Source organism: Siphateles boraxobius, unplaced genomic scaffold (assembly GCF_051911475.1).
Source record: "Siphateles boraxobius isolate OS27281-9 unplaced genomic scaffold, OSU_SipBor_1 25, whole genome shotgun sequence".
Lineage (NCBI taxonomy): Eukaryota > Metazoa > Chordata > Actinopteri > Cypriniformes > Leuciscidae > Siphateles > Siphateles boraxobius.
The window spans coordinates 16682224-16703499 of NW_027508866.1; positions in this window are offsets into that span (position 1 = coordinate 16682224).

Here is a 21276-nt window from a genome sequence, read left to right on the forward strand (position 1 = left end):
GCTCTCTACACCAGTTGGTAAAGATATTCCACTTTAAGCCGTACAATTTCCTCGTGGAGGGAGCTCTGGAGCTGAGTATGGTCTCCACTACTCCAGCTGATAGGCCGGCCTCTAGGTACTGTGCCCCCTCAGGGGCCAGACCCACAGTTTCCATAATTCGGGCTGAGGGTGAAACATTGAGCCCTCTGCCTGTGACAGCAGGTCCCTCCTGAGGGGAATCTCCCACGGGATGTCTGCTCCCTGATTTTGACTCCCTGGGATGTATGTTGCTCTTAGAGATAACAGCTTCCCCTGGGACCACAGGAGGATCTGATACGCCAGTCTGGAGGGCGAGACCTTAGACCTCCCTGATGGTTTATACAGGCCACAACCGACATATTGTCTGACCTCACAAGGACATGATGACCTTTGAGCTCCAGCAGGAAGCTCCTCAGAGCTCGGTGCACCGCCAACATCTCCAGGCAGTTTATGTGCCAGGAGGAATGATGGTCCTGCCATAGGCCTATCGTAAAGCGGCCGTCCATGACCACGCCCCAGCCCTGAGGGAGGCGTCTGTCGAAACGGTTTCCGTCGACAAGACGCTCCCAACACTGGACCTTGGGACAGAAACCAAGCTTTTTTCCACATAGATAGGGAACGAAGGCATCTGCGCGTAACCCTGATCATGCGGAACGGGTCCCCCCTCGGGGAGAACCCCTTGGTTTTCAACCACCACTGGAGGGCCCTCATGTGCAGCAGGCCAAATGGAATAATGTTGGACGCTGCTGCCATCAGCCTCAACACTCTTTGAAAATGTTTCACAGTAATGGTTTGGCCTAGCTTTATCCTGGACACTGTGGCCAGAATGGACTCGATTCGTGCAGGAGACAATCGTGCCCGCATCATGACCGAGTCCCACACCACTCCCAGGAACGAGGTTCTCTGGGCTGGTGTCAACACGCTCTTTTTCGTGTTGAGTCTCAACCCCAGGCTTTGAATGTGGGCGAGGACGACATCTCGATGCCGAACTGCCAGCTCTTGTGACTGGGCCAGAATCAGCCAGTCGTCGATATAATTGAGCACCCTGATGCCCTGGAGCCTCAGCGGTGCTAGAGCTGCATCCATACATTTGGTAAATGTGCGTGGGGAGAGAGCTAGGCCGAACGGAAGAACCGATATTGGTACGCTTCGCCCCCGAAAGCGAACCTCAGGAACTTCCTGTGAGATGGAAGGATGGATATGTGGAAGTATGCGTCCTTTAGATCTATCGTGAAAAACCAATCCTCGGATTGAATTTGACTCACGATGATGGGAATAGTGAGCATCTTGAACCTGAATCTCCTCAGAGAATGATTCCAGTGTCTGAGATCTATTATTGGACGCGACCCCCCATCCTTTTGGGAACTATAAAGTAGCGGCTGTAAAACCCAGACTCCCTGTCTGGTGGAGGAATATGTTCTATAGCCTCCTTTACCAGCAGGGAATTTACTTCCTGTTCCAATACCCGACCCTGCACTGGGTCGACTGCAGTCCAGACCACCTCGTTGAACCTTGGTGGGCATAAACCGAACTGCAGCCCAAGGCGAAATATTCATGAGATTTTTCCATGCATCGAAATATTTTAAGGAACCAGGCTCTCGAGCCTGGCTTCGGGTACCAATCTGGATTCGTTCTCGACCCCCTGAAGCGGATCTCCGGCAGGGTTTGACCGAAAACGATTCTCGATGGGCGGACGCGATTGCTGCCTGGCCGCAAGCCTGTGGGGCAGACAGAGCAGCGTGCGTTTGCTGGAAACCGATGTGTCCCGAAGCGCACTTAACGGCGGGATACAGACTTTGAATTACTGAGGGCTCCCCTGAGGGGAGGCTCTTTCGGTTTCGTTCTCGACACCCTGAAGCGGAGGACCGGCAGGGAATAATCGAAAAACGTTTCCGATGGGCGAACATTAGCACTGCCTGGCCGCAAGCCATTGGGGCGGACACTGCAGCGCGCATTCGCTGAAAACCGATGTGTCCCGAAGCGCACTTGACGCTGGATACAAACATCGATTTTCTGAGGGCTCCGCGGAAGAGCAATTCTCGCTCGTCCCTCCACGGGGGGGATAGCCCTGTTATTTTTGTCTCGTTTTCGATACCCTGAAGCGGAGGACCGGCAGGGAAGAATCGAAAAACGATTTTTGATGTGCAGAAGGAACACTGCATGGCCGCAAGCCTGCGTCCTTTGCTTATCATTTTAATTACTCAGAAATAAATGTAGCCATAAATACTGTATAAGTGAAACACGGTCTGAATGGTAGGCTGAATTAAAATATCTAACTTCCTATATTCAAAAGTCAGAAATATTTCATCATTTTAATTTCTTAAAATTAAATGCAGCCATAATTACCAGACAATACTGTTTTGTGTTAGGCTATCTCGTAATCCACACGCTGCCTCGGCAACGCGAGATTCAAGTCGTTCACAATATATTTGGCTTCCAAGTTTCCAACCCAAGAAGAAAGTCAACAGGTGCGTGGCTGAAACATCCGACAGCGCACGGATATACGCGTCGAGATATTTCTCAATGAACACAGCCAGCACCCTCGGGAGCGACTGTTCATGCCTCGCACACACACAGAATCTTTATTGCAAAGTAGACACGTAATCTACGCGTTGCCTCGGCAAACGCGAGATCCGAGCAACTAGATTCTGTATTGCAATGTAGACCTTTGATCTACGCGCTGCCTCGACAAACGCGAGATCCAAGTCACAGAATCTTATTGCAGAGTAGACCCGTAATCAACGTGCTGCCTCGGCAAACGCGAGATTCGAGCCACTATAGATTCTATATTGCAACAGACCCATTTGCGAGCCCCATGAAGAGCGTTGCCGCGCCGCCTCAGCAGACGCGGGTCCCGCACCATGGGGCTCGCCAGCCTGACCAGCCTTTCCCTTTTTTTTTTGTTTTAAAATGGCCAGGCGGGAGCGCAGCACACGGATTGGAACGATGTGTGTCCCCACCCGTGATATAACGAGGGCAGGGATGCACACACTGAGTGAACTTATATATATATATATATATATATATATATATATATACTTGTAATGCTTTGTGACAGACAACAACAAATAAGACAGACAAGTCAAACAGAGAGCACTTTGCTGAAGAACAAAAAGCTGACATCTCATGTGTGCCGGCGTGCTTTATAGCTTCCGCTTGTTTGCCGTCACACATTATGTCATGACGCAACACCAATCAGAGATTGGCTTAGTTTCATTCATACTTCAGAGGCGCTACGCTGAGGGGCGTTCCCCCAAAGTGTCAATCGACGCAGTCCGAGTTCCCTCGAAAGGGAACTATAAAGCATACCTGAAAACAGACCGCGCTAGCTTCTGTGCCTTCAGCAAGCGCTCTCTGTATACTGCCCCTGTCTAGTATTTATTGTTGTCTGTCATTGCAAGCACAGTATTTCACATAAATATATATATAATATGGTGAACAAGCAAGATTTTAAGCGTTGTGTTGTTCCCTACCCTTGTTTTATCACGGGTGAGGACACACATCAGCTTTGTGTTGCTTGTTTGGGAGTGGAGCATGCCCAGTCAGTTCTCGAGGGAGCTGACTGTGAGCATTGCGAGAAGCTGTCCATGAGGACACTCCGCTTTCGCCGTGCGTTATTTGAGGAGGACGGTTTGGTGCACGCTCCCAAAGGTGCGGGTCCCGCTGCTGCTGAGGCACAGCGGCGACGCACATCTTGGGGTTCGCAAATGGATCTGACAGCGAGCTTATGGAGGCTGTGACTCGCGCTGTTGCCAAATTAAATATTGACTGGCCAGCCAAGGAACAGTGTGATTATAAAAAGAGTTTACTAGATGAAAGATATTTACCATCTAGATCACAGCCTCCTCGCCGAGTTTTGCCGTTTTTTCCCGATCTCCACACTGAGGTGTCGAAATCGTGGAAGAAACCGGTTTCATTTAAAGTTTTTAATCTTCAGACATCTAATTACAGCAATGTTATGGGTATTAAAGATTTTGGTTATATGACAATGTCTCGGGCTGAAGAGGCGCTTGTGAGTTATCTCTCTCCCGAGTCAGCGTCATCATTAAAAGCCCTGGCGTTACCCACCAAGCCATTAAAAGCTACTTCAGTGCTGGTGGGTAAAGCATATTCTGCAGCAGGTCAGGCTAAGGCATGCTTGCATACTATGTTTTTTTGCATATCTCAACGATCCTCCGAGGAGGGTCGTAGAACAGTCAGTTTGGTTGCTCCCTGCCAGTTCGCCATTACAGGGCACCGAAGTGGCTGTTCGACCAAATCCAGAGGCCAGTCTCGAGAGACTGGTTCCCTTAGTAGAATTTCTGGCAGTGTGAAAACTACTGCCATATAAATGTCATTGGGTCCTGCATACAATAGAAAAGAGTAACAGAATTCAGTTCGGTTCTCGTCCGCCCAGATTTCTAAGGGTCCTCCCCACTGTGGTGGATCCCGAGCAGGCTCTGGTTATGGAGCAGGAAGTACAGACTCTTCTAAGAAAGGGGGCTATAGAAAGGATTCCTCCTCCCAGCAGGAAGTCAGGGTTTTACAGCCTTTACTTCATTGTTCCAAAAAAGGATGAGGGGTTGGGTCCTATTCTAGATTTGCGCCAACTAAACTGCAGGGTTCATAAACTCAAGTTCAAGATGCTTACACTCAAACAGATCATGTCACAGATTCAGTCCGAAGACTGGTTTATCACGATAGACTTGAAGGATGCTTACTTCCATGTATCCATCCATCCTCATCACAGGAAGTTCCTGAGGTTTGCTTTCGGGGGCGAAGCATTCCAATATCGGGTTCTTCCGCTCGGCCGACTTGCCTTAGTCATGTGGAACAAACCTTGGTTCTGAGCCCAAGGACCAGTGTTGGGGGCTTCTTGTCGACACGTAATGCTATCGACGGATGCTTCCCTCACAGGTTGGGGGGGGGGCGATCATGAGTGGTCGCTTGGCAAAAGGTCTATGACAGGACCATCTACTTTCTTGGCGAATAAATCAGCTAGAAATGATGGTGGTGTTTCGAACTCTCAAGCACTTCCTGCCAGACCTGAGAGGTCACCATGTGCTAGTCCACATGGACAACACATCAGTGGTCTCTTATATCAATCATCGGGGGGTCTAAGGTCAAGTCACCTTTGCAAACTGGCTCATCAGATCCTCCTATGGGCCCAGGGGAAATTACTGTCTCTCAGGGCAGTTTATATTCCGGGGCATCTAAACCAGTGAGCGGATATCCTGTCAAGGCAGGGGCTGAGGCCCGGGGAATGGAGACTTCACCCCGAGGTGGTGAAGCTCCTATGGGAGAACTTTGGTCAAGCTCAAGTCCACCTTTTCGCATCATCAGATACAACGCACTGCCCTATGTGGTTCTCTCTCACGCACCCAGCTCCTCTCAGGTTGGATGGGATGGTTCAGGTGTGGCCATGGCTACACCTGTACGCTTTCCCCCCGGTATTTATGCTCCCAGGAGTTCTGGAGAGGGTTCGCCGGGAAGGGGCCCGTCTGTTATTAGTAGCCCCGTGCTGGCCTTCCCGAGTTTGGTTCTCGGACCTGGTGTCCCTTCTGGATGGCTGAGGAGGCCTAGCTCATAGAATCTGGTCTCTCGACCGAGGTCATTCCGCTTGGCTGCACCACCGAGGGGACGTCTGTGGTTCGCATGACCCCGCTGATACAGTTCTTGGGAGCCTGGCTAGAACTTCCCAACCTGTCCCACTGAGTTGCACACACCATCAGGCTCGGCTATGCGATTCAGTTCGCACGGTCTTCTCCCCGCTTCAGGGGAGTCCGCTCTACTATGGTCGATGGCAATGCCTACTATGGTCGGTGGGAATGAGCAGAGGTTGCTACCCTACCGGCGAAGGGTGCGATCAAGACTGTCTGTCCAGCCGAAATGAGGTCGGGGTTCTACAGCCCTTATTTCATTGCCCCGAAGAAATCCAGTGGGTTACAGCCAATCCTGGACCTGCGCATCCTGAACCGCTCCCTTCACAGGCTGCCGTTCAAGATTCTCACGGACAAACGCATCTTCGAGTGTGTGCGGCCGCAGGATTGGTTTGCAGCAATCGACCTGAAGGACGCCTACTTCCATGTCTCCATTCTCCCTCTAAACCATAGGTTCTCAAAGTGCGGAGAATGGCGGCCCGCGGAAACATTTCTGGCGGCCCGCGATAACATCTGAAAAACATCTGTAAAACTGTTAAAACTGTACATTGCTTTGAAAAAATTAATCTATCCGTTTAGACTGTGTTTAGCGGCCGAAAACAGCACCACTAATCCCATTGCAATTTAAAAGGGTATGTTGACCAACTAATCAATATTCAGTGTGACTTAATGACAAGCTTATTAATAGCCGTGTTTCCATTACCTGTCAAATATTTCGCCGGCGCAAACACTTGCATTTTCCTATCAACAGTGGAGACAACTTAAAATACTCTATCATTTCTGGTTATACAGAAAATAATAATACATTATTCGCAAATTCTTTTATTTGTGTTAACTCATAATAACAAGAAAACATTGTGCTTTTGTAAAATAAAATAAAACAATCAGTAGCTAGCCTACGCGCTTTCATGATCTCTGTGAACTGGAGCGCGAAAACTGAAACAAAATATAGCCTACGTAGGCGAAAGCTTGAAATGTCCACTTTTAAACAAATTCGAATCGAAAGCTAATACCTTCTGATTATGTAATCCGTATGAAAGGTGCATTTCTCTCTAAAAGCGCATCTGCTTAACAGCGGAGATAGAGATATGTTTTTAGCCGACACTTAGAAAACAATAATTAATAAACAATTAAAATGCCTCGCTGTTTTTTCAGACACATTTATTATCATTCGCCTATAACTCACCTATAAATCACCTTTCTGTGGGCTGTGGTTCCAGAGACACAGGTTATAGCCTACATGGCTCTTCTCATTCAGCACTGCAGGAAAAATATAAATTCCAGGTTCTAATTTAGCCTTAGAAAACCAGTAAAATCGAGATGTTTTCCATATTAATTTGTGAATATTTTAAATGTTTAATAAAGGGGCAAAAAGTAATTTAAACAAAAATCTGAAAAAGTCTGTCGAATATTTACTTTTTTGCGCAGCAGTTGGTGTTGCCAGTTCAAATTAAAATGTTGGTGTTCAACTTTGCATTTTAAAAAGACAACAACCGTTAATTTTTTCGTTTTTTCAGTTACGGGTTAAAAAAATAGATAATAATAGCGCAAAACATTCGCGCAAATCTGCAATAATGGAAACGCGACTGACAGGCAACGATAGATACGAATGATGATGACTTGTTTGGTAAGCTTCTATTTTAAAAGTTTCTGTTAAAAAAAAACTCGCCAGGTTTTGTCTCAGTTATGAATTAAAATGTGTTTTCTTGCAATAAATGTAAACTGTAAAGATGCAATCTGGTCATTAAAATTATTTAAAATGGGATATTCTTTTCAGTTTTTTTTTCTTTTTCTTCCCCGCCCCTTTGGCGGCCCTCAGTTCAATGTTGGGTTACTAAATTGGCCCTCACCTATGAAAACTTTGATAACCCCTGCTCTAAACAGTCCGTTCCTGCGGTTTGCTTTCGAGGGGCAGGCATACCAGTACGCGGTTCTCCCATTCGGGCTAGCCCTGTCTCCTCACGTCTTCACAAAGGACGTCGAGGCAGCCCATGTTCCTCTACGGGATCACAGTGTTCAGATCCTGAACTATCTCGACGACTGGCTGATACTAGCTCACTCTCGAGACCAGGTTTGCGAATACAGGGACCTAGTGCTCCGGCACCTAGCTCGTCTGGGCCTTTGGGTCAACTGGGAGAAGAGCAAACTCTGCCCCGTGCAGAGGATCTCTTTTCTCTGTATGGAAATCGACTCGGTCGCCATGTCTGCGCAGTCTACGAGCAAGCGTGCGCAGTCACTGCTGACTTACCTGAGACAATTTGAGGGCAAGAGTGCAGTTCCACTGAAGTTATTTCAGAGGCTCCTGGGGTATATGGCATCTGCAGCCGTGGCAACGCCACTCGGATTGCTTCATATGAGACCACTTCAGCTCTGGCTTCGCGACCGAGTCCCGAGGTGGGCATGGCAACACGGCACGCTCCAAGTACCAGTTACTCTGACCTGCCGTCAGACCTTTACCCCGTGGTTGAAAACCTCAGCTTTCTACGGGCAGGAGTGCCCTAGGAACGAGTTTACAGGCATGTTGTGGTCTCAACAGATGCCTCCACCACGGGCTGGGGCGCCATGTGTAATGGACATGCACTATGCCTTGCTCTGCACCGCTTTCTTGCGTTGCTCAAGGGTCAACACCTACTAGTCCGATCAGACAATACCGCCACAGTAGCGTACATCAACCGTCAAGGTGGTCTATGCTCCCGTTGTATGTTGCAACTCGCCCGCAACCTCCTCTAATGGAGTCAGAAGCATCTGAGGTCGCTTTGAGCCATTTATACCCCCCGAAGCCCTGAACTGTGCAGCCGACGAGCTCTCACGGCTTCAGCCCCTCCCTGGACAATGGCGACTCCATCCCCAGTCGGATCAGCTGATTTGGAACAAGTTCGGGACCCACAGGTAGACCTTTTTGCCTCCCACGACTCGACCCATTGCGCCCTGTTTTACTCACTGACTGAGGGCACGCTCGGCACGGACGCACTGGTGCACAGCTGCCCGCGGGGCCTCCGCAAATATGCGTTGAGCCTTCTTGCAGAGACCCTGTGCAAGATCAGGGAGGACGCGGAGCAGGTTATTTTGGTTGCGCCTCACTGGCCCAACCGGACCTGGTTCTTTGAACTTGTACACCTCGCGACAGCACCTCACTGGCCTATTCCTCTGAGGAAGGAACTTCTTTTTCAGGGATGGGGCACCGTAAGGCACCCTTGTCCCGATCTTTGGAACCTCCACGTGTGGCTCCTAGGCGGGACAAAGCAGGTTTGAGTACCCTACCACCAGCGGTGGTGGCTACCATCACTTCCGCTAGAGCATCGTCCACACGACATTCCTACGCATTGAAGTGGAACCTCTTCATCAACTGGTGTTCTTCTCACGTGAAGACCCCCGGAGATGCCCGATTAGTGTCGTGCTTTCCTTCCTGCAAGATGGGTTGGAGCGAAGGCTGTCTCCCTCCACACTGAAAGTATATGTTGCTGCTATCGCCGCACATCATGACACAGTCGAGGGTAAGTCCGTGGGAAAGCACAACCTGATCATCAGGTTCCTGAGAGGGGCGAGGAGACTGAATCCTCCTCGCCCTTGTCTCGTTCTATCTTGGGACCTCTCAGTGGTTCTAACTGCCCTGCAGAGTGCTCCATTTGAGCCTCTGCAATCAGTGGAGCTTAATATGTAGTCATTGTTCATTGCCTAAGTATTTTATGCCGCGACAAAACAATCACTCTGGAACGACTGGCTGCCTACACATTCATTCACTGAGCTCGCGGCTGCTGCAACTTGCATCACGACAGGGGTGATTCCAGAATTGTATAAATGGGTGGGCACAGGGGGGACCAAGAACCAGTCAGGGGGGGGGGGGGGGGCATGGGAAATCAGAAAATTCAACTGGAAATAAATACTTGTTTAGAAAATATTAAGCACGATTTAAAAAAATCTTTGCAATGCCCAGTGCAAAGTATATAGATTAATATATAGATGGTATTAAATGTGGCAATGAACAAAGCCTGAAAATCATTTTATATTTTACATGGATTGGACCACACAGTTTTTTTCTAATAAATAGAAAACATCACCTAGGCATTAATTAGTAATTTAACATGCTCTATTCTCAACACAAACATTGAATGTGTGTGTGTGTGTGTGTCTGTGTGTGTGTGTGTGTGTGTGTGTGTGTGTGTGTGTGTGTGTGTGTGTGTGTGTGTGTGTGTGTGTGTGTGTGTGTGTGTGTGTGTGTGTGTGTGTGTGTGTGTGTGTGTCGGCAAACGTTCTCCACATGAAATCTGTCTCAGACATGGTTTCTTCTTAAAGAAACCTTGGATGTCCTGTTGCTGTGTAAAAATAAACAAAAACCCTTAAAGTATCTAAACTACAAAGAGTTGCTTAGCTTTGGTGTTAGTTAACATTCTCACATTTACCACGGCACGGCTTATTTGGAAAAAGTATATTGAGCCTTTAGTCTTTAAAACATCAGATAAAGTAATATTTATCTATATATATAGCTAGTACTAGGTCCCGCTCAGGTGTCTTCGCTTGCTCGCCATTCCACTCCACGGACTAGATACGTGCGATATTCCTCAGGTGAGCTTCCCCGACAAGCCCTGAGTTCCTCCAGCACTGCTGATGCCACCGCCAGTGTCTATTGCCTGCGCGTTGGCTAGGTGCCTCCGTGTGCATGGTTGCCCCTCTGGGCGACCCCCACATGTGTATTTCCACTGTAAGCCTCTCTGAGCATGTGTCTTTCCCTTGGCAAGCCATCTTGCCACCCCTGGGGTTGAAATATTCCAACCTGCGGGCTGGACACCCCAGTGTTCTCCATATGCACCCCTCTCCGGTCATACGTGTATTCTTTAAGCCCCCCCCCCCCGCCACCCCCTTCGGGCAGGCACTGATTGCATATTCCCCTGTGATATGCTTCCCAGTGTACCTTGGTATTGCTGTGTTAAGTAGGAGTCCTTCGTCCATGCCAGTCTCACGACAGGGTCTCAGACTTACAAGGGCACTGGAAGACAGCTGTGAAGGTGGCGCGATTAGAATGGCACCCCATTCGTCGTCTAGCTTTTCACTGGAAGTTCTGATGATTTAAAAAAAAAAGCGGAAATAATGTGGTTAGATGGCTTTAACAAAAACATTTACCATCAATTAGTCTTTATCAATTTATAAGTTCATCAATTCCCCTATGGAGAAAATGAGAGTTTGTTTGCTTCTGGAACCCGACTGTTGCACTCTATAAAGACAGCTGGTTAAAGGAAATAAGTGTTTCATATGTGCAGCAAGTTTGTGGTGAAAGTTTACAGCCTGCAGACATTTTTTTGTTAAGGCCAGGAACATGAATTAAGTATATCTATTGACTTTAAGCATGAATATTTTAAAATCAGCATAAAATTTTATATCTTATAAAAATCATGAACTTGTATTTTGAAGTTTACATATTTGATCTTCTAAGCTTCTTTAATGCCCCCCATATAATTACAATGTGTTATGTGAAAATAATTTGAAACATCAAAGCACAGAACTCTGCACAAAAACTCTGTGAGCTATAAAAGTTATTGTCATGCACACTAAGTGCCTCTCTGTAAACTCCATGGGAATGTCAATTGGTTTCATTGCTTTAGCAGAATAAAACATGCTGGAAACGCAACAAGTTTATCAAGGCCTCTTTAAATGTGTTAAATGTGTGTAATTGCTCTCTCGTTGTGCGCAGATGGAAAAAAAAATAAAGCAGGAAGTTCAGATAGGCCTATAGACGGAATAAACTTCGAGCAAATCTTGCCACTGCGACTAGGCATTACCTGCTCTGTACAGTAACTCACGGACACGTGTATCCGCCCACACGCGCACAGCAGACATGTCTCTGGGAGGAAGAGATGTGAAAGTGATTTAATCACTAGTGCTTGATTACACAGATGATGGAAAGAGCTCCTGTCATGCTCGGATGCTCTCTAAGGGGTGATCTAACTCCTCTGACTAAAGGAGCATTTTTTGTCTTTGTTACCCCCACCTCGCGTAGGATCAACTCTTCATTTCTCTTGCCTCACGCCCAGCCCATCAAGATCAAACCCTGCCCTGACCAACATGTTTTTGTATGCATTCAATTTATGGGCTCCAGTAGTGGTGAGATGACACAGCCAGCACTTCCTCTGCTCACTCTGGACAGAAGCCACGGGAAAGATGAGTCTCTTGTGATTGTGAATCTGATTTTCCATTCCATTTGCTTGATTACTTCCACGTTCGGCCGGAAAGCCACAAGTCTTCATTTAGAGCCACTCCGCAGTGTGGATTGGCTATTATTTTGGACGTCCCATAAGCAGCTGTGTGCTTCTCAAAGGATCCACCGCCTAAAGATTGCATAATGTAACAACTTGTCCGGGGCTTTGTCAGATCGCCTGCATCAGTTTGCGGTTTGAAGATATCCGATCCAAGGCAATGCACCAACTTTAGATTAGGTGTATCCAAAACAAGATGGAAGCCTTCCATCAGGTTTTAGAGGCTGCTATAAAGTAAAAACAAGAGAAAAAAGTGCAAAAAAAGTCAGAATTGTGAGATATAAACTCGAAATTTAGAGAAAAATTCTGATTCGTTAGATATAAACTTGTAATTGCAAGGGAAACAAATCTGAATTGTGAGATATAAACTCACAATTGCAAGAATATTTTCAGAATTGTGAAATATAAACTTGCAATTGCTAGAAAAATTCAGAATCGTAAGATATAAACTCACAATTGCAAGCAAAAAGTCAGAATTGTGAGATATAAACGGATTCTTTGATTCTTTGTGTAATGTAACAACTTGTCTTTGGCTTTTGGCCATTTTGGAACTCAACCGTTCACACATGAGATCAAGAGCCATCACAGACACTTCCTGACGTGCAAAGAAATGATTCAATCACATACAGTGGTGTGATGTTTTGGTAGCACTTTACAATGAGGTTTAACAAATGAGACCTAATTTTTGTCACGGAACAAACACAGGAGGCAGAAAATCCAAGAGCAGTAGTTTTTAATTAAAGGGCAATCCAAACTCGTAGTCATCCAGGCAGGGGTCAAAATTCAATAAGGCAATCCAAAACACAAGACAAAAACAAGAAACGGGCAGATACAGACTTAGAAAGTGAGGTGACATAAACCAAGGACTCCGTAACAAACACTAACACAGACAGGGAATATATACACACAGAACTAACAAGGTAATGGGAAACAGCTGAGTGCAATAATCAGATAAGTGACAGAACAGAATGCTAGGAATTGTAGTCTAGTGTGAATGACACCGTGAGAACGAGGACCTCTAGTGATAACCCAGGGAAACACAATCAGACACTGTGACAGAACCTCCCCTCTACGGAGCGGCTACCAGACGCTCCATGACAGTACACAAGACAACACAAGAGTCCAAGAGGAAGGTGGAACGTGGTAGAGACCTGCACTCCCGCGGGATTACCGCGGGACCCAGCGTAACCGAGTGCGGCGCGGGACAATATTTGATGGGTGAATGCAGGTGCGGGCGGCAAGATATTATTGTGTGCGGGAAAATAAAATTATTTGCGGGAAATATAGAACAAAATAAAATAACTAGAAACAAATAAACCGTTATTTATCTAATGCACAAGCAACAAGTATAACTAAAATAAAAACGATTTACAGGCACAAGGTCGGAAGCTAACTCTCGCGTGGTTCATAGGCGCAGAACAGCCAAGCCTACCACACGGAGGCAAAATGTCTGCACCGCATGACTCAGGTGTATCGTTTAGTGCTACAGATATTAGTTTGTTATTAAAGAAAGGAATATGCAAATCTACAAAACCAAAAAAAGGAAAATCTGAGATTTGGAAATGTTTTTCAGTAGTATGCGACAGCGATGGAAAGCACCTTCCTTTTGCGAGCTGTGACAAATGCTGCAAAATACTCACATTCAGCGGGCACAAGTCTGGAACTTCAGGTCTGAAGCGTCATGTGTGCACCGTTTTGAAAGGCCAAACTTCCCTGACGTTTACGGCAAGTCAGTCGAAAGTGCCAAGAAATCCAAGTTTATTATTATTATATAATTTATTAGGCTATACTATAATTATTATGGTATATTTTTATTTATTTACATTTCTTACTTTTTTTTACTGTATTTCTATGTTCTAAGTTCATGTTCATTCATTGAATTAAAGGTAAATAAAACGAAACAGTTGTTTATTTTCTGTTTATTTTTTAAAATTTATATTCAACAAGGGAGCAAGAAAGAAAAAATAACAGAGTAGCAGACAGAATATGCAATGTATTTAAAAAAAAACTACTTATACGTTTACCCGCGGGATTTTGCGGGCGGGAGCCGGACGAAACTTGATTGTTGCGGGCGGGAGCGGGAGAAAATAACATAGATTTTTGCGGGAGCAGGCGGGAGCGGGACAAAATCTTGCGGGAGCGGAAAAATCCGTCCCGCGCAGGTCTCTAGAAAGTGGGAAATCCAAGGGAGGGATGGGAGGGCCAGGACCATGAAGGGGAACAAGAACAGGGGGTGATGGCTCAGCCGGTGACCAGGGCGAAGCAGACAGTCCATCGGGCGGCCGGGGCGAAGCAGACGACCCATCAGGCGGCCGGGGCGAAGCAGACGACGCATCGGGCGGCCGGGGCGAAGCAGACGACCCATCGGGCGGCCGGGGCGAAGCAGACGACCCATCGGGCGGCCGGGGCGAAGCAGACGACCCATCGGGCGGCCGGGGCGAAGCAGACGACCCATCGGGCGGCCGGGGCGAAGCAGACGACCCATCGGGCGGCCGGGGCGAAGCAGACGACCCATCGGGCGGCCGGGGCGAAGCAGACGACCCATCGGGCGGCCGGGGCGAAGCAGACGACCCATCGGGCGGCCAGGGCAAAGCAGACGACCCATCGGGCGGCCGGGGCGGTGAAGACGACCCATCGGGCGGCCAGGGCGGTGAAGAACCCTCGGGCGGCCATGGCGGTGATGACCAGGGCGAAGACGACCACTCGGGCGACCACGGCACAGGAACAGACACCGGTTCAGGAACAGACACCGGCTCAGGAACAGACACCAGCTCAGGAACAGACACCGGCTCAGGAACAGACACCGGCTCAGGAACAGACACCAGAACAGTAACAACCACAAGGACAGACACAAACACAGAAACAAACATTGGCTCCGGCTCAGGAACAGACACTGGCTCTGGCTCTGGAACAGCAGACACTGGCTCCGGCTCTGGAACAGAAGACACTGGCTCCGGCTCTGGAACAGCAGACACTGGCTCCGGCTCTGGAACAGCAGACACTGGCTCCGGCTCTGGAACAGCAGACACTGGCTCCGGCTCTGGAACAGCAGACACTGGCTCCGGCTCTGGAACAGCAGACACTGGTTCCGGCTCTGGAACAGCAGACACTGGCTCCGGCTCCGGAACAGCAGACACTGGCTCCGGCTCCGGAACAGCAGACACTGGCTCCGGCTCCGGAACAGCAGACACTGGCTCCGGCTCCGGAACAGCAGACACTGGCTCCGGCTCTGGACCAGCAGACATTGGCTCTGGTTCCAACTCTGGAACAGGCACTGGCTCTGGCTCCGGCTCTGGAACAGCAGACACGGGCTCTGGCTCAGAAACAGCAGACACGAGCTCCGGCTGGGGGTCGCTCAGGGGAGGGACCATGCACACGGGAGGCACCTAGCCGACGCACAGGCAATAGACACTGGCGCCAACGTCAGGAGTGCTGGAGGAACTCAGGGCTTTTTGGGGAAGCTCACCTGAGGAGAATATCGCACGTATCCAGTCCGTGGAGTGGAATGGCGAGCAAGCGAAGACACCTGAGCGGGTCCAGTACTAGCTGGTTGAAGCGAGTACATGAGAGGACACTGGCTCCACTCGGAGATTGTAGAATCTGGCGAATGTGTTAGGTGTCGCCCAGCCTGCAGCTCTGCAGATGTCTGTTAGCGAGGCGCCATGCGCTAGAGCCCAAAGGGATGCCACACTCCGGGTGGAGTGGGCGGTCACACCAAGGGGGCACGGTCGACCTTGCTGCTGGTATGCCAAGGCAATGGCGTCCACTATCCAGTGAGACAACCTTTGCTTGGAGAGAGCCTTTCCCTTCAGCTTCCCACCATAACAGACAAAGAGCTGGTCTGAGGTCCTGAAACACTGCGTCCTGTCTACATAGGCGCGGAGGGCGCGTACTGGACAGAGCAGTGCCAAGGCTGGGTCTGCCTCCTCCGGGGGCAGCGCTTGCAGGTTCACCACCTGGTCCCGGAAGGGAGTGGTAGGAACCTTGGGCACATATCCAGGCCGGGGTCTCAGGATCACGTGAGAGTAAGCCGGCCCAAATTCCAGGCACGCTTCGTCAACGGAGAATGCATGCAAGTCCCCCACCCTCTTGATGGAGGCCAATGCAACCAGGAGCGCTGTCTTCATAGACAGGAACTTAAGCTCCACTGATTGCAAAGGCTCAAAGGGAGCACTCCGCAGGGCAGTTAGAACCACTGAGAGGTCCCAAGAGGGAACGAGAGGAGGACGAGGAGGATTCAGTCTCCTCGCTCCTCTCAGGAACCTGATGATCAGGTCGTGCCTTCCAACAGACTTACCTTCGACTGGGTCATGGTGTGCGGCAATAGCGGCAACATAGACTTTCAGGGTGGAGGGAGACAGCCTTCGCTCCAGCCTATCTTGAAGGAAGGAAAGCACGACACTAATCGAACATCTCCGGGGGTCTTCTTGAAGAGAAGAGCACCAGTTGACGAAGAGGTTCCACTTCAACGCGTAGACGTGTCTCGTGGACGACGCTCTAGCGGAAGTGATGGTAGCCGCCACCGTAGGTGGAAGGGTACTCAAACCTGCTTCGTCCCGTCCAGGAGCCACACGTGGAGGTTCCAAAGATCTGGACGAGGGTGCCATAGGGTGCCCCGTCCCTGAGAAAGGAGGTCCTTCCTCAGGGGAATCGGCCAGGGAGGTGCTGTCGCGAGGAGTACTAGTTCGGAGAACCAGGTCCGGGCGGGCCAGTATGGCGCGACCAGAATGACCTGCTCCTCGTCCTCCCTGACCTTGCGCAGGGTCTGCGCAAGAAGGCTCACTGGGGGAAACGCATATTTGCGGCCCCGCGGCCAGCTGTGCGCCAGTGCATTCGTGCCGAGCGTGCCCTCGGTCAGGGAATAGTACAGGGTGCAATGGGTCGAGGCGTGAGAGGCAAACAGATCTATCTGTGCGTCCCCGAACTGGTCCCAAATCAGCTGAACCGACTGGGGATGGAGTCGCCAATCTCCCGGGAGGGGCTGAAGCCTTGAGAGCTCGTCGGCTGCACAGTTCAGGGCTCCGGGGATGTAAATGGCATGAAGCGACCTCAAATGCTTATGACTCCATATGAGGAGGTGGTGGGCGAGTTGCGACATACGGCGGGAGCATAGACCACCTTGATGGTTGATGTACGCTACAGTGGCGGTATTGTCTGAACGGACTAGTACGTGTTGGTTCTTGAGCACGGCCCGGAAGCGGCGCAGAGCAAGACGTACGGCCAGCAACTCGAGGCAATTGATGTGCCAGAGGCGGCGGGGTCCTGTCCAGGAACCCGCGGCAGCACGTCCATTGCACATGGCACCCCAGCCCGTGGAGGAGGCATCTGTCGTTACAACAGCATGCCGCGAAGCTCGTTCCAGGGGCACTCCGGCCCGTAGAAAACTGAGGTCCGACCACGGGGTGAAGGTCTGACAGCAGGACGGAGTAACAGTTACTCGGAAGGTGCCGTGTTGCCATGCCCACCTCGGGACTCGGTCGCGAAGCCAAAGCTGAAGCGGTCTCATATGAAGCAATCCGAGCGGTGTTGCCACGGCTGCAGATGCCATGTGCCCCAGGAGCCTCTGAAAGAGTTTCAGTGGAACCGCACTCTTGCCCTCGAACTGTCTCAGGCAAGTCAGCAGTGACTGCGCGCGCTCGCTCGTAAGCTGCGCGGACATGGCGACCGAGTCGATGTCCATACCGAGAAAAGAGATCCTCTGCACGGGGCAAAGTTTGCTCTTTTCCCAGTTGACCCGAAGGCCCAGACGAGCTAGGTGCCGGAGCACTAGGTCCCTGTGTTCGCATACCTGGTCTCGAGAGTGAGCTAGGATCAGCCAGTCGTCGATGTAGTTCAGGATACGAACCCCGTGTTCCCGAAGGGGAACAAGGGCTGCCTCGACGACCTTCGTGAAGACGCGAGGAGACAGGGCTAGCCCGAAAGGGAGAACCGCGTACTGGTATGCCTGCCCCTCGAAGGCAAACCGAAGGAACGGTCTGTGTCGAGGGAGAATGGAGACATGAAAGTAGGCGTCCTTCAGGTCGATTGCTGCAAACCAATCCTGGGGCCGCACACATCCGAGAATGTGTTTGGCAGTGAGCATCTTGAACGGCAGCCTGTGAAGGGAACGGTTCAGCACACGCAGGTCCAGGATTGGTCGTAACCCACCGGTTTTCTTGGGGACAATGAAGTACAGGCTGTAGAAGCCGGTCCTCATCTCGGCCGGAGGGACGGTCTCGATCGCACCCTTCGCCAGCAGGGTGGCGATCTCTGCTCTCATGATAGGGGCGTTGCCACCGACCAAAGTGGAGCGGACTCCCCTGAAGCGGGGAGGAGACCGCGCGAACTGAATCGCGTAGCCGAGCCTGATCGCCCGTGCGACCCAGCGGGACAGGAGGGGGAGCTCTAGCCAGGCTCCCAAAAACTGTACCAGCGGGGTCATACGGACCACAGACTTCCCACCGATGGTGCAGCAGGGCGGAATGACTGGCCCGGACGTGGACGGCATAGCGGCCCGGTGTGGGGGCACAGTCATTAACCGCGCCCTGAGAGAGGAGACCAGGGAAGGAAGAACGTTCCACGGGGGTCTGCTCTGCCAGGGGGCTGGCGACAGAGGCGGAAGGGAGCGGCACGGTCCGGGGACGGCGCGCCCTGCCAGCCGGCTCTGGGACAGAGGGGGACGAGGGGTGCACGGCTCGGAGGCGGCGCACCGTGTCGTCCGAGAACTCTGTGTGCTCAGGGATGGGAATGTTACTTCTTTCTTTAACCACATTAGGGTGCTGCCCACCCGTGGGTGAGCAGCGGGGAGTGGAGAACAAAAGATTCTCCCCCGGCCCTCCACCGGGGGAAGGAGTGGTCCTGCTACCATCTCCTGAGAAGTAATTTTCAGCATCCCTGAGCAGCCCGTCTCAGGAGCGCCGCTTGGCCCGGCATTTAGCGGGGGGCGGGGCTGGAGAGGGCTGGGGCGCCTTCTTACGGCTTCCTCCGCGACCGGGCCTGGGTGGAGGCTGCTGCTTGGGCCGGGCGGGAGGGGCGGGAGCCGCAGGAGGGCGCCCTCGGCGGCGAACAGACTGAGGGATCTGCCCGGTCGGCTGGGTGGAGGCAGCAGCGGGCCGTCGGGGCAGAATGTGCCTAATGGCCTCAGTCTGTTTCTGGGCGGTGGAGAACTGTTGGGCGAAATCCTCCACCGCACCGCCGAATAGGCCGGCCTGGGACATGGGGGAGTCGAGCAGGCGAGAGCGCTCAGCGTCCCGCATGTCAGCCAGGTTCAGCCACAAGTGTCTCTCCTGGACCACAGCTGTGGACATCACCAGACCCAGGGAGCGTGCGGTCACCTTCGTCGCCCGGAGGGCGAGGTCGGTGGCGGCGCGCAGCTCATCGAAGAGCCCTGGGTCCGTCCTACCCTCGTGCATGTCCCTTAGCATCTGCGCCTGATAGACCTGCAGAGTGGCCATGGCATGCAAAGAGGCAGCCGCCTGTCCAGCCGCTCTGTAGGACTTCGCCACTAGGGTAGACGAGAACCTACAGGCCTTGGATGGGTGCTTAGGCTCGCCGCGAGAAGAGGCACTCTGAGGACACAACTGCATCGCAACAGAGCGCTCAACCGGGGGGAGCCCAGTGTACTCACGGGCGGCTGCCCCATCGAGGGGAGGAAAGGCGGATGAAATCAACCAGCGGTCGCGGGAAGACATGGGAGTCTTCCAGGACTTCGAGATTTCATCATGCACGTCCGGGAAGAAAGGTATTGGGGCAGGCTGAGGACGGGAAGCCGCAGCTGCACCCAAAAACCAATCGTCCAGCCCGGGAAAGCATGGCCGTCATCTCTGGATCAGACTGAGCCACAGCCGTATTCACACCCGAGGGTGGCAGCTGTGACGAGTCGTCACTTCCAGACGAATCAGACCCGCCTAGTGATGCTGCGATCGACATCGCATCTTCCTCTGGAGCGCCAAAGGACACCCGCGGGACCTCAAAGGACGGTCCCGCGATGATCCCCTGAACGCTCGCGGGTTGCAACACTAGAGAAGGTGCTGCGGGGCACGGACACATAGTCGGCGCTTTGTTCCACACAGTCACCCTCAGATCACCCTGGCCACCAGCCGAAGTAGAGCCTCTCGAGGAGGCGCTAGATCGGGGTGTGGATGAGGGGACTCTCACTCTTGCGAGATCCTTGAGTCTCGATCTAAGTGTTGCGATGGTCATGTTCCCACAGAAAGAACATGACTCATCCACGAGCGCTGCTTTAGCGTGATCAAAGCCCAAACACACCAAGCAGCGCTCGTGCCCATCAGAGTCAGACACCAGTTGACCGCAACCAGAAGTGCACGGGCGAGGCATCTTTAAAAAGACGTGCCGCGTGCAAGCTCTTTTTGTGAGAGAAACTCAGTGCTGAAGCGCCCGCGGAGAACACACTCGCTGGCAAACCACGCTCAGATAAGCAGGAAGTGTGCACTCGCCGGGAGATCGCCGTCACACCAACACTGGAGAGTTGCTCGTCTCGTAAGAAGCTGACAATCAGAGATAGCTTAAGGAGTGAAGAATTACACTTAGCTCCGAAGCGAAAACATATCTGCCTGTTGCTGGCGTCCTCCTTTTATACCCACGAGGTGGGGCGGAGTTACGTCATGCAAATTCCGCAGACCCATGGCATTTTTTTTGCCATTGGCTCGTTTTGTAATACTCGAAGTTGATAGGCTTTCTAAGCGAAACCCCATTCGTCGTCATTAGCCGACATAACTCGGAGTGACAACGAAAGGGAACTAGATCGCCTGCGCATCAAGTCCATTGGACTGCCGAATTCTATAAACAGTTTGGGGTTCAGTAATTAAATGTTTTAATGTTTTAAACCTGAGGAAATTTTATTGCTCAAGGTTGGTCTTTCATAGCTCAGAAAACTGGACTTCTCAGTTATAGTTTCACTGAAAATAGAAACCTACACTGTTCTGATTGATTAATATTTTATTCAGTTGAGAGGCAGTTTAAATATGATTTATTTCTTTAAAAAAAATTTTTTTTTAAGTACTGATAGGCTTAAAATCTCTTTTTGATCCAGTTGGCCAAGCTCTGTAATATACTGTTGAGCCAATTTGTTTTAGTTAAGCTCACTTAAATAAAAGATTAATAAAGCTATTAACGCTAAGTAAAATGAACCTCATATTGTTTAGGTCATGAGCATTGTGTCAGGATGGAATACCTATAAGCCCTGGCTTTTGAATAATTAAAATATGTAAGCTTAATAAGAACAGGGGCATAGACATTAGAATTATTGAAGGCTTTGAGCTCTATTTAGTATTGTGACGTTGTTTAGTTAGTAAATAACTACATAATCTCCTTCCATGTTCCTTGGAAGAAAGTCGTTGGTTGAAACAATATGAGGGTGAGCAAGTGATGAC